The sequence below is a fragment of the Dermochelys coriacea genome, chromosome 3, assembly GCF_009764565.3.
Source record: "Dermochelys coriacea isolate rDerCor1 chromosome 3, rDerCor1.pri.v4, whole genome shotgun sequence".
Lineage (NCBI taxonomy): Eukaryota > Metazoa > Chordata > Testudines > Dermochelyidae > Dermochelys > Dermochelys coriacea.
Genome location: NC_050070.1, coordinates 158150618 through 158164917, shown reverse-complemented (window position 1 = coordinate 158164917; position 14300 = coordinate 158150618).

The window sequence follows — 14300 nt, the reverse complement described above, 5'->3', positions numbered from 1 at the left end:
ACTGGGAAGTCTTAAGTAATCAGTACAACTAATACACAATCCATAGATCAGGCAACAAGCATACCAGAGAAACCATGTCCAGCAATGATAGTGATGGGGTAGTTTGTAGGCAATGGGGTAGTTTGTGACCTGGATTACTGAAATTTGGCCCTGTGACACCTCTATCACAATGAAAGGGCTGCTAGGTCAACACCACACAGGTACACTGGGGTCAGAGTTGGAAGGTGTGTAGTGAATGAGGCTGGGGATTGCAGGAGAGGCAGGGTGGTGTCATGATTAAGGTAATTGAATGACACCGTTGAGCACTAGAGTCTATCCCTTCTCTCTGACACAGAGTTGCCATGTGCTGCAGGTCAAGTCATCGAAACCAAACTGTTCAAAGGTGGTCACTAAATGTGCGTGCCTCATTTTCATGTACGTCATGTACACAGTAGGTTGCAGGGCTGCCACTAGCAGCTCAGACTCATATACCAGAGCTTCCTTTATAGAAAAATATACCAGTTGTCTCTTCCAAGAGATCCTTAATGCACTCCTGGCTCAGCTAGTTTTGCGGAAACAGACTAACACAGCTGCTACTCTGAAAGCTCAGGTAAGGTATAAAAGAAAAGGAGTACTTTGGCACCTTAGAGACTAACAAATTTATTTGAGCACAAGCTTTCTTGAGCTACAGCTCACTTCATCGGATGCATCCGAAGCTTATGCTCAAATAAATGTTAGTCTCTAAGGTGCCACAAGTACTCCTTTTCTTTTTTTGTGAATACACACTAAGACGGCTGCTACTCTGAAACCAGGTAAGGTATACGCAAAAAGAAAAGGAGTACTTGTGGCACCTTAGAGACTAACAAATTTATTAGAGCATAAGCTTTCGTGAGCTACAGCTCACTTCATCGGAGGTAAGGTATGTGATACATGACACCACCTAGTGGTGGAACAGGATAATACTGTTTAGCATTCTGTTACAACCTCCAAGCCCTCACTCAATTTCTTTTATTTATAGGTTTCAGAGTAGCAGCCGTGTTAGTCTGTATTCGCAAAAAGAAAAGGAGTACTTGTGGCACCTTAGAGACTAACAAATTTATTAGAGCATAAGCTTTCGTGAGCTACAGCTCACTTCATCGGATGCATCCGATGAAGTGAGCTGTAGCTCACGAAAGCTTATGCTCTAATAAATTTGTTAGTCTCTAAGGTGCCACAAGTACTCCTTTTCTTTTATTTATACAAACTAAGTTTCATCCCTCAATTATTGTGAGGCAGACACTGTATACTAGACACCAGGAGAATCCCTGTTCTATGAAGGATATTGTTCTTGCAAGCATTAGATAATATCTGATTTGTTTGATGTATTTGCTCCGTGATTGATGCGACTGAAGATAGAGACAAACAGACCCAGATAACATATCTGAGCTTCATAGCACAAGAAATGGGATGTATGTGTGTGGGGAGAGGATAAGTGTCAGTTCCCCAGTGACCTTTGCTGAACTCCATTGTGTGTGAGAGATCCTTGTCTGAGTGCAGCTGTGACACTAGGGGCCCTGAGCTTGTCTGAGCTCCCAAGCTAAAACACTGATGGGTTTGATTAGAGTTTAGCTGAGAGATCTCTACCAAAACACAGGATGCTTCTGGCAGTCATGACGGTGATTCATTAAGAGGCGTTTCCCTTATGAGTCCTTACTGACCCAGGCAGGACCCCATATGTTTTGGGAGTGGCTTGGGTGGAGCCTGATTTTGCCATTACTTCCAAGGATGAGGTTGGGATGAAACAACTGCAGAGGTCACTGATCTACTCTAGAAAATGAGGTCAGTTTAACTGTGTGGGTCAGGGATCCACATCCCTGGCCAGCATAGTTAAGCTGACTGAAGCCCCTGTGTAGACAGAAGAATTCTTCTGTCAACCTAGCTACTGCTTCTCAGGGAGGTGGGGTAACTACAGTGATGGAAGAATCCCTCCCTTCGATGTAGGTAGTGTCTACACTGAAGCATTACAATAGCGCAGGGGGAGTTGTGCAGGTGTGCCATTGTGGCGTTGTAAGTGTAGACAAGCCCTTACACTACCACCACCACCCTCCCACCCCTTTGTGAGGCCAAGAGATTTTATATGCCTAAATCCATTGCTAGGAAAACACTTACCACACGCTTCACCCCTTTTATTGTCAAGGAACTCAGCTTCCAGGAGGACTGTGATGATAGCTTAGAATGGAAACATGGATTGTGTCTTCACTGCCAAAAAAGGTGGATTTTTTTTTTTTTTTTACTGTAAAAAGTCCTAGTGGAGACAAGGTGCTGGAAGTTTTTACCAGAGTGTAGCTAGGTGAGACCACCACTATACCCCCTCCTCCCAATCTCACCTAGCTACCCTGCAGGAAAAACTACAGAACGTTGTCTCTGCTAGCAATAGCACCCACAGTTTTATGCATGGTGCACATCGACAGGAGCAAGGCAGCCAATGTGTCAGGGAAGGCAATGGGGTAGTTTGTGACCTGGATTACTGAAATTTGGCCCTGTGACACCTCTATCACAATGAAAGGGCCGCTAGGTCAAGCTTGAGTGATGCTGCAACCCCTGCAGTAGGTCACAATGCCACTCACTGACATTTGGCCTGGTGGCCCCAATGTCACAATGGAGGTGTAGCCAGCTCAAACCTGAGCAGTGCCATGCTAAGTCAAGTGAGAGTGGTTCAGTTGTGTGTTCCATATGACACATTTCTGGGGATGCCCCTATCTAGGATTTTACAGCAAGATCGCTGTTAACAACAGGATACCTAACACGTAACACACCCCTTTTGTGGCAGTGAAGGCCTAGCCAGGGAGTCTCACTATGGCCATACAAGAAGGTCACGGCCAGGCTCTCACTCACCAGTGTAAGGAAGCTGTATGTGAGTAATGCCTAGAAATGGATTTAGGGGGCAATGCTCAGATTCCAGATGAAGCTGAGTCAGGGCTAGGGTTCATATTCAACCATGCCAAAATCTTATCCACTTTCAGCACCACAGAGTAGACATTTATGAGACTTTAGAGACTAACAAATTTATTAGAGCATAAGCTTTCGTGAGCTGTAGCTCACGAAAGCTTATGCTCTAATAAATTTGTTAGTCTCTAAGGTGCCACAAGTACTCCTTTTCTTTTTGCGAATACAGACTAACATGGCTGCTACTCTGAAATCTGTAATTTATGAGACTGTAACAGCATGTCAACCACCTCTTATGAGCACCCCCTTCCGGTCAGGTGTGTCTGCAGTCTTTAAACAGGCCCAGCCCTGGTATCAGGCTGTACCCCCCAGGATTTCCTTCCTGGAAATGGTTTCACCATCTCTAGTCTGTTCTGGCCCCACCTCTACAGGTGGACTTCTTAATGGTTCAGATCCCCTTCTAGGGAGTTTATCACTGTTCCATTGTAAGCCACTTCCCCAGTGGCCTATGTGGGGGACCCAGACCCACCTACTACTCCAGGTCCCAGCCCAGGGACCCTAAGAATAGCAGCCACATACCACCATGTCTCTTTAACAAAACTGCTTTCAGTTCCCTGGGCCACTTCCATACTTCACCAATGCTTCACCCTTACCTCAGGGCTCTTATATGTTCAGGCCCAACAGCCAGCCAAGAGCTCTTCCTCACTCCCCCAGTCCCTGCCAGCAATGAACCGTCCATGATGCCACAGTTCCCTTTGGCCAGCCAGGAGTATCAAGTATACGCCTCTGACTCCAGCAAGGAACTGCCTGTCTCTGGTACTGCAGGTCTTTTTTATATGGCCCTCCTGGGCCCTGATTTTCTGCTCCCTGCAGTCTCTCTGATTGGCTAGCCCTGTGCAGTCTCTCTAGGCCTCTCGAAAGACTTGACTCCACTGGTCCTTTCCTGGATGGGTGTGGCAGAACCCTGAGACCTCCAGCAGGGGGCCTGTGGGTCTAGTCCACCCAGTCACAGAAACCAACTCATTTTATGAGATTTCTGACATAGGCTTCATATAAACTGGAACCAGATTCTCATTTTAGATCCAATCCCAAAACAAAACCTTATGAGCAGGTGTGGGTTTGGGGAATTACACTCCAAGCCCAATTCTCTGCAGACCCCCAAATGCAAAGGTGTGTCTTACCAGAGCACGTGTGAGATACAACCCTCTGGTTATGTATATTTTTTGGCTATTGCTTCATATTGGAAGAAAAAGGTCTTGAAACATCTCTGGGGTACAATTTAGCTGGCAGTTCTGTGCCTGGGCATCACAAAGGCTTTGGGGCATGAAAGTGACCTCATCTCTTTGCTCCAGAGGAAGGTAGGAGGAAAAATAAAATGACCTGATTGGGATAAAATAAGAACAGATTCAACCTTTACCCTAAAGTCAAGCAGGATCTTTTTTGAGGTTCAGCAATGTTCAAATAACTTTTTTTTTTAACATTATTCATATTGTGCCTTTCTGAGTCCTAGCCAGGCCTGGAAGCAGCATTGCTAAAATATCATGAAAGCCCGCTGAAATGAGATTCCTAGTGCATTGCAATGTGAACCTGTTTGGATGGTATGGATAAGGATCCAGAGCTCTGGATGCTTATCTGAACCAAATCCACAAACCTTTGAAATTCAGCTGATCATTAGTCTTTGCTAACAGCCCGGTTTCTCTTTTACACCAGAGAAGATCATGGCCTTGTTCTCAGAGCCTTTCTCACTCTTTCAGATGTATCCTGCTCAGTGTGGGAAACTGATGGTCCAGATTTGTTGGTTGCACCACTTGCTGGATTGCAAGCTGAGATAGGATGAGATTTAATTTGCAGCCCGGACCTTTTCTCTTATGTTAATGTAATCTTCATCGCAAAGGGTCACAACCTGAATTTAAGATGAAAGGGAGGGAGGATGCAGCTGTTTTAATTTGAAGAACTACAGCTTTGCATTTTTGTAGGCTCAGTGCATTGAAGACGGGAAATGTCAGCATTACCGTATGAGTCTCCTTGAGGGAAGGAGGTTTCAAAATGCTGGATGAAATCTGTCAGGCTACTGGCGACAGGAAGGCAAGGAAGGAGGGAAAAAAAGAGGTGGTTCACTGCTTCTTGGTGTCTCACAAAGAACCACAGCTTTCTTGACATCCTAGAAGATGTTAGAAATGGAAAAGACCTAAATTTGTTAGAGAGAGACCTGCATTGAAACCCTCATCCAAACACCTTCCTGAGCTTTGGGGGAAGTTCAAAAGCTGGAATCAGATTCAAACTTTGCATGTGTCCCAGAGGACCAAGCCCAACTCCCCCAGACTTTGGGAAAATCCTGACTGGATCCAAATGCTCTATCCATCTATCTGCTGGTATTTATCTATCAATATCTCTCCCCACACCCACTATATACATACCTATCAGTATTTACCCATCTATCTACAATGATGGCCATTCAGAATTTACCATTGTCTAAGATAACAAAGGAAGTATCTGAAGTACTTGAGGTATTTCCCAAAGTTATTACAGAGAAGTATAAAGGAATTATCTTATCTATCTTAGGTAAAACTGGCATGTGTTTTAGGGTTAACAATCTAGTTTATTTGGCAAGTCTGATTATATGTATCTTGGGTCTATGCTCAGTTGTAGCTTGTTTAATGCTGAGTTCTGTCACCATCAAGGACTAATGTCAAGCCCAAATTTCTCCATGTTTAGTTTTAGACCAGGAAGACATACACACCAAGGGCTGAATGTGGTCCACACAATATATTTTTGTGGATCACATAACCTATTCAGATTCACCTGAATCTAAGCTTTCATTTAAAATAACAAGTAAGTTTCTAGGCCTCATGGCTACAATGATGACCTCCCAAATGCAAACCAAGAGTAACCGATACAGTGATATCTGCCTGAGTCTGCAGACAGCCTGAAACAATGATATAGAAGTATAAAATGATATAAAATTACCTCAGAATAGGAAATGACCTCAGATCACAAACATCACTCAGCTGGGAGTGAGCAGCATCCTGGGTATTTTACAAAATCCTTTTGACTCCTTATGTCACAATAGCGTCTCGCTTAAACTAAGCCAAAGCCTCTTGGGAACTTGTCCTAGAGAGAGGTCTTTCACTTCCCCTTTTCTTATTACGCTGCCTAGCTGCCTTGAAAGTAAGGGAGACCTGCTGGATCATGGGTTTATATAACAGGTAGTGAAGGGGAGATCAGTGCCACCTGAATTGCCTGAAGGAACTTTTTCCCCAGTGAGAAGCAGGGCAGTGAGGTTTAGCGCTTGAAATAAGCAGAATGTAATTAGAGAGAGGAATCCATTGCTGCTGCTATGAGTACGGTGCTGGTGTGAGAGAGGGAAGGAGGGAGAACACTGATTTTCTTGAAGAAAAGACCTACCATTTGAAGAGAGTGAGTCAGAATGACCTCAGTACAAAAATATCCCAACTTGCGCTCTCTCATGGATAAATATAGACCTATATGGTATCTGAAGACAGCTTTCAAACATGTACAGAATGAGCAGCCTGGGAGGTAAATCACTGCCACTTGCTCTTACCCTTGTTTTCATCTTTTATTTCCCCCACTCCTTTCATCTTCACCCATTACTTCCCCCAAAGTATAAGCATCTCACTGACAGCTGTCAAGAAAGCAGCTCAGACCAGTTACACCCTGGGTGCATCTCCATTGACTTCAGCTGAGAAATCTGTCCTTTCCTCATCCCCAACTCAGAGCTGCCCTGTTAGGAGTGGACAATGCATTATTAATATTTGCATTACGTTACCAATAGACTCTTAAACCAAGATTGGTACTCCACTGTGCTGGATAAAAACACAGGAGAGGCAGGCCCAACACTAAGGAGTTTTCAATCTAAATAGACCCCACAGAAAGTAACCCCATTTTACAGATGGGGAACTGAGACAGCGAGATTAAGAGACTTGCCCAAGGCCACACAGGAAGCCTGTGACAAAGGCAAAGCTAGAATCCAGATCATCTGAGTTGCAGTGTAGGACCTTCATCACATGGCCACCTTCCCTATCTCTACCCAGTAGTGTCACATCCATGCCATTCGTGCCCTTCTTATCTCCAGAAGAGTTGATTGAACACATACCCAGAAGTGTGTGTAGAAGAGCAGGCAACGTCATTTAGGTAATGGTGGGGGGAGGTTTGCTACTTTCAAGGGCGGGAACAAGAAAATGAGCTGCAGTTGATCTGAAGTAGTCAGAATTTTACTCACAAATTGTCCTTTGGACTGTTTCCCCCTGCCCACATCATAACACCCCCAATCATAGGGCTCTGTCTTCAGAGCAGGAACTGTCTCTTCCTCTCTGCTTGGAAAGAGTCTGGAACACATTAGGCATCACCGTAATCGTCACAACTGCTTCCGCATCCCCTGTTGCATCAGAGTCAAGCTTCTTATCACCACAGTCAAAGCTAACTCTGCCCTTGACAAGAATTGCTGTAGATTCTGATCTCACATCTTGGGCAGACTAAAACGTGTACTTTCAATATATGACGGATCACTATGCCATAGTAGCTATTTATAGCATATGCTAGCTAGGCTTCATTTGTCTCCCAACTCTCTGCTTCATCACTGCTATCTCTTTGTTAACTCTTTGTGGTGACCTCTGTCCTGATTAGAGTTCAGGGCAAACTGTGCTGCTCAGTAGTACATCTTGACCACCTTCAGCCTACAAGAGGAGGATGAATTATCTTCTCCAGTGCTAATGGAAACATCAAAACCTTGTACAGCATGTTCTATCATAATAGATCAATCTCATAAGAGAGCTAAGGAGATCATGACTTCTCTCCTAAGGCTATCTGGAGACCACGGAATTCCTAATGATGCACAACAGCCCTATGCTTGTCCTCAACCTGGTGTAGCCGTGAAAAACAAGAAACTGCTTCCTTCTGGAGAGGGTGAGGCTGGTGAGGGAACCTCTTGGGCACCTCACAGTCCAAGAGGACCACCTTAAAATTGCTCAGGTCAGAATAAATAGTCAAGAAAATACTGACTTAGCTCACACCTGTGTATTTCTGTTTACCAAAGGTGACCCTACTGCTCCAAAACAAATGGGCAAATTCAAATATTTCTATCCTCAGGATCTTTAAGAATAATAAACAATGTCCTACATTTTCAGAACTAACTAGTGATTTTGGGTGCCTCAATTTGCCTGACTTGAGATGCTCTGAAGAGGCCTGATTTACAGGGGGAAGGAGCTCAGCACTGATGGAAACCAGATCTCATTAAAGGGTGGGACTCCCAAAATTGAAGCATTTAAAATCACTAGTTTCAGAGTAGCAGCCGTGTTAGTCTGTATTCGCAAAAAGAAAAGGAGTACGTGTGGCACCTTAGAGACTAACAAATTTATTAGAGCATAAGCTTTCGTGAGCTACAGCTCACTTCATCGGATGCATTTGGTGGAAAAAGCAGAGGAGAGATTTATATACACACACACACAGAGAACATGAAACAATGGGTTTATCATACACACTGTAAGGAGAGTGATCACTTAAGATGAGCCATCACCAGCAGCAGGGGGGGGAAGGAGGAAAACCTTTCATGGTGACAAGCAGGTAGGCTAATTCCAGCAGTTAACAAGAATATCAGAGGAACAGTGGGGGGTGGGGTGGGAGGGAGAAATACCATGGGGAAATAGTTTTACTTTGTGTAATGACTCATCCATTCCCAGTCTCTATTCAAGCCTAAGTTAATTGTATCCAGTTTGCAAATTAATTCCAATTCAGCAGTCTCTCGTTGGAGTCTGTTTTTGAAGCTTTTTTGTTGAAGTATAGCCACTCTTAGGTCTGTGATCGAGTGACCAGAGAGATTGAAGTGTTCTCCAACTGGTTTTTGAATGTTATAATTCTTGACGTCTGATTTGTGTCCATTCATTCTTTTACGTAGAGACTGTCCAGTTTGGCCAATGTACATGGCAGAGGGGCATTGCTGGCACATGATGGCATATATCACATTGGTAGATGCGCAGGTGAACGAGCCTCTGATGGTGTGGCTGATGTGATTAGGCCCTATGATGGTATCCCCTGAATAGATATGTGGACAGAGTTGGCAACGGGCTTTGTTGCAAGGATAGGTTCCTGGGTTAGTGGTTCTGTTGTGTGGTGTGTGGTTGCTGGTGAGTATTTGCTTCAGATTGGGGGGCTGTCTGTAAGCAAGGACTGGTCTGTCTCCCAAGATCTGAGAGAGCGATGGCTCGTCCTTCAGGATAGGTTGTAGATCCTTGATGATGCGTTGGAGGGGTTTTAGTTGGGGGCTGAAGGTGATGGCTAGTGGCGTTCTGTTGTTTTCTTTGTTGGGCCTGTCCTGTAGTAGGTGACTTCTGGGTACTCTTCTGGCTCTGTCAATCTGTTTCTTCACTTCAGCAGGTGGGTACTGTAGTTGTAGGAATGCATGATAGAGATCTTGTAGGTGTTGGTCTCTGTCTGAGGGGTTGGAGCAAATGCGGTTATATCGTAGCGCTTGGCTGTAGACAATGGATCGAGTGGTATGATCTGGATGAAAGCTAGAGGCATGTAGGTAGGAATAGCGGTCAGTAGGTTTCCGATATAGGGTGGTGTTTATGTGACCATCGCTTATTAGCACCGTAGTGTCCAGGAAGTGGATCTCTTGTGTGGACTGGTCCAGGCTGAGGTTGATGGTGGGATGGAAATTGTTGAAATCATGGTGGAATGCCTCAAGAGCTTCTTTTCCATGGGTCCAGATGATGAAGATGTCATCAATGTAGCGCAAGTAGAGTAGGGGCATTAGGGAACGAGAGCTGAGGAAGCGTTGTTCTAAGTCAGCCATAAAAATGTTGGCATACTGTGGGGCCATGCGGGTACCCATCGCAGTGCCGCTGATTTGAAGGTATACATTGTCACCAAATGTGAAATAGTTATGGGTCAGGACAAAGTCACAAAGTTCTGCCACCAGGTTAGCCGTGACAGTATCGGGGATACTGTTCCTGACGGCTTGTAGTCCATCTTTGTGTGGAATGTTGGTGTAGAGGGCTTCTACATCCATAGTGGCTAGGATGGTGTTTTTAGGAAGATCACCTGCGCATCTACCAATGTGATATATGCCATCATGTGCCAGCAATGCCCCTCTGCCATGTACATTGGCCAAACTGGACAGTCTCTACGTAAAAGAATGAATGGACACAAATCAGACGTCAAGAATTATAACATTCAAAAACCAGTTGGAGAACACTTCAATCTCTCTGGTCACTCGATCACAGACCTAAGAGTGGCTATACTTCAACAAAAAAGCTTCAAAAACAGACTCCAACGAGAGACTGCTGAATTGGAATTAATTTGCAAACTGGATACAATTAACTTAGGCTTGAATAGAGACTGGGAATGGATGAGTCATTACACAAAGTAAAACTATTTCCCCATGGTATTTCTCCCTCCCACCCCACCCCCCACTGTTCCTCTGATATTCTTGTTAACTGCTGGAATTAGCCTACCTGCTTGTCACCATGAAAGGTTTTCCTCCTTCCCCCCCCTGCTGCTGGTGATGGCTCATCTTAAGTGATCACTCTCCTTACAGTGTGTATGATAAACCCATTGTTTCATGTTCTCTGTGTGTGTGTGTATATAAATCTCTCCTCTGCTTTTTCCACCAAATGCATCCGATGAAGTGAGCTGTAGCTCACGAAAGCTTATGCTCTAATAAATTTGTTAGTCTCTAAGGTGCCACACGTACTCCTTTTCTTTTTTTAAAATCACTAGTTATTTCTGAAAATGTAGGGCAATGTATTTGGTGGATTTGTATAGCACTGTAATTTTTTTTCCCGTGTGCTCCTCTTTTGTTACCTCTGCACTGACAAAATACTACTACAAATAATAAATACTTAGCATTTACATATACCTGCTGACATATTTATCCTACACCAACTACAGGAGAAAGCTGCTGAACAACAAATGCCCCTCTACGTTGTCTTTCTCGACCTTAGAAAGGCATTCAACTCTGTCAGACACTCTGCTCTCTGGTGCCTTCTTGCAAAGTTTGGCTGCCCAGACAAAGTAATCAACCTTATACGCTGCTTCCATGACAACACGCAGGCCCATGTATCACTAGTGCTAACTCATCTGATCCCTTTCCTGTAGCCCATGGTGTTAAATGGGGCGCTGTCCTTGCCCCTACATTATTTATTTTGTACTTAGCTGGAGTGCTAGAAGTCACTGCACATACCACCACTACAAGTGTCACTCTAACAACATGATTCGATGGCAGACTTCTAGCTTCAAGGCCAAAAGCAAATCCCAGCAAAGCGAAGTAAAGGATCTACTGTATGCTGATGACTCAGCGTTTGTCACCCTTTCCGAGAATGACCTGCAACAGGGTATAAACTGGCCACCAGGAAGTTTAGACTTGAAATCAGACGAAGGTTTTTAACCATCAGAGGAGTGAAGTTTTGGAATAACCTTCCAAGGGAAGCAGTGGGGGCAAAAGATCTATCTGGCTTCAAGATTCTACTCGATAAGTTTATGGAGGAGATGGTATGATGGGATTTTGGTAAGTAATTGATCTTTAAATATTCAGGGTAAATAGGCCAAATCCCCTGAGATGGGATATTAGATGGATGGGATCTGATTTACTATAGAAAATTCTTTCCTGGGTATCTGGCTGGTGAATCTTGCCCATATGCTCAGGGTTTAGCTGATTGCCATATTTGGGGTCGGGAAGGAATTTTCCTCCAGGGCAGATTGGAGAGGCCCTGGAGGTTTGGTTTTTTTTTTTTTTTTTTTTTGCCTTCCTCTGTAGCATGGGGCATGGTTGACTGGAGGGAGGCTTCTCTGCTCCTTGAAGTTTTGAACCATGATTTAAGGACTTCAATAGCTCAGACATGGGTGAGGTTTTTCATAGGAGTGGGTGGGTGACATTCTGTGGCCTGCGCTGTGCAGGAGGTTGGACTAGATGATCAGAATGGTCCCTTCTGACCTTAGTATCTATGAATCTATTTGCTGAATTATTTTGCCCATGCTGTATCCCCCTTTGGCCTCTGTAATAATGTAAAGAAAACAGAAATCCTGTACCAATCATCTCCTGGCAGAAACCCATTACCGCCATCACCACCAGAAGTACAATGGAACAGCTGCCAATTAAACAATTCTGTTTAATTAACAATTAACAATTGTTTAGCAATTCTGCTACCTAGATAGCCCAATTACTGACAACACCAGCATTGACAAAGAACTTTCTGCACGCTTACAGTCCGCTGCCTCAGCTTTCGGTCATCTACAGAAAGGACTATAGACAAGACAGGAGGTCAAAGTGTCCACAAAATGCCAAGTTTATAGAGCTGTTGTGCTCTCTGGTCTTCTATAGTCGTTGGAGACCTGCCCCCTTTACTGTCGCCATATCCAAAAACTTAACTGCGAGCAACAATGCCACCTACGCCACATAATGGGTATCAAATGGTCTGACAATAATCACCAACATGAAGTACTACAACTGGCAGCCATGCTAAGTGTGGAAACCATGCTAGCAGGGAGGCAAATGACTTGGGTTGGCCATGTCATATGGATGGGTAACAATTGACTACCTAAGTGAATCTGAAAAAGGCAGTAGGAAGTCTTGGCCATCCCAAACTCCACTACAAGGATTGCATCAAAAAGCACATGCAATCTGCTGGGCTGGTCTTAATGACTTGGGAGGATACGGCTCAGGACAGCCGAGCTTGGCACTCTGCTACAAAGGAAGCAGAATGAGCAACAGAATATCGTCACACTCTCTTGGCCGACAGTTGGAGAGAAAGTAGATGCCAGCTTGCCTTGGTGTGTCTCCTGAACCCTACAGGTGGAAACTGATTTCCAATAGTAGTCATACTCTAATATGAGCACCAGTCATTATATGTACCTGAGGCTTTCAAAGCATCTTACAAAGCTGAGTAAATATTTTACCACCATTTTACAGCTAGGGAGAATACAGAAGTAGCTTCAAGTTGGGAATAGAACCCAGGTCTCCTGCCACCCCAACTTGCTCTAACCACTAGACAATTCTTCCTCTCATTCAAGAGGAAGAAGCAAATGGGAATGGGTAACCAGCTACTTCTTCAGTGAACAAGTGATTATCCTTTCATTTCTTTAATTGCCCAATCAGTGTTAAATCAAGCAATGAAATCAAGACAATTAATGTGAAATTCAACTTTAAAAACATCCTTCAGTTTGTATATATGAAAAAAATCATAAATAAACAGATTAATCTGTGACAACTCTGTAAGGGAGCGTATCTGAGGGGGAGAATATTTTCACAGCCCAGCTTCAGACCAGATCACAGAGGGGAATCTATCAACAATTTGGAACAATGGGGTGGTTCCTCCGCTATGCTGATTTATATCAGCTGAGGATCTGGCCCAATAGCTCCTGGAGAATGTATATTGCACTTTGGAGAAAGGGAAAAGCTTGACAAATGACTGGGTAGGGAATCTGTTATAGGATAAGGAGCTTTTCACTTAAATCAGTAGTTCCCAAATGTTTTGACTATCTGACCCCATTTTGACACTTTATTAATTCTTGCACCCCTGCCCACAGGCAGCATGGAGGTCGCCATTTTGTAGAGCAAAATGGCATCCTCCACACAGCTTGACCACACCTACACTATCAATGTGAGGTCATGCCATGTGGAGGACTCCATTTTGCTTGTAGAGCACACTCAGGATTGCAGCCCCCTTCTGCTGAAAGTGCTACCCCACTTGGCACCGCGAGCCATAGTTTGGGAAGTGCTGACTCAAAATGGTTGCTGGCTTGAACCCAGCCCTAGTTTGCAGTAACTGGAATGAATTTGTTGGATCTCAGCCTATCTCCTAGTGGAGAAGTGTCTACCACACAAAATTTGCCATCACAATATGCTGACAAAGTTGCCAAAAATGTCAGTCTTAACACAGAGAAGCACCCCCACTATAAAAATTGTTCCAGCATCCCACCCCCAGCCCAGCTCCAGCCCCAGCCGCAGGTCCACTCCACCCCCTACTCTGGCCCCAGCTCAACTCTGTCCTCATTCCCTTTCCAGCTCCAGGCCAGCTCCACCTCTAGCCCCAGTCCCCGCTCATCCCCAGTTCTGCCATCAGTCTCCTCTGCTGAGTCAATTGTGCGGTAACGGGACCTGGCGCACGGACAGATTGCATTACTGGGGGTGGGGGGGTGGCAAGCCAGGTAAAGTTTGGGCCCCACTGCCCTATGGTCAGAGGAAAGAGCTAGGAGAACGAGTTGAGAGATGGAATTGAATGAACCTGAACTTTTGCTCAATGCTGGAGATGCTGAATTTTTCAATCACTGTTATTATTTGTTTCAGAGTAGCAGCCGTGTTAGTCTGTATCCGCAGAAAGAAAAGGAGGATTTGTGGCACCTTAGAGACTAACAAATTTATTTGAGCATAAGCTTTCGTG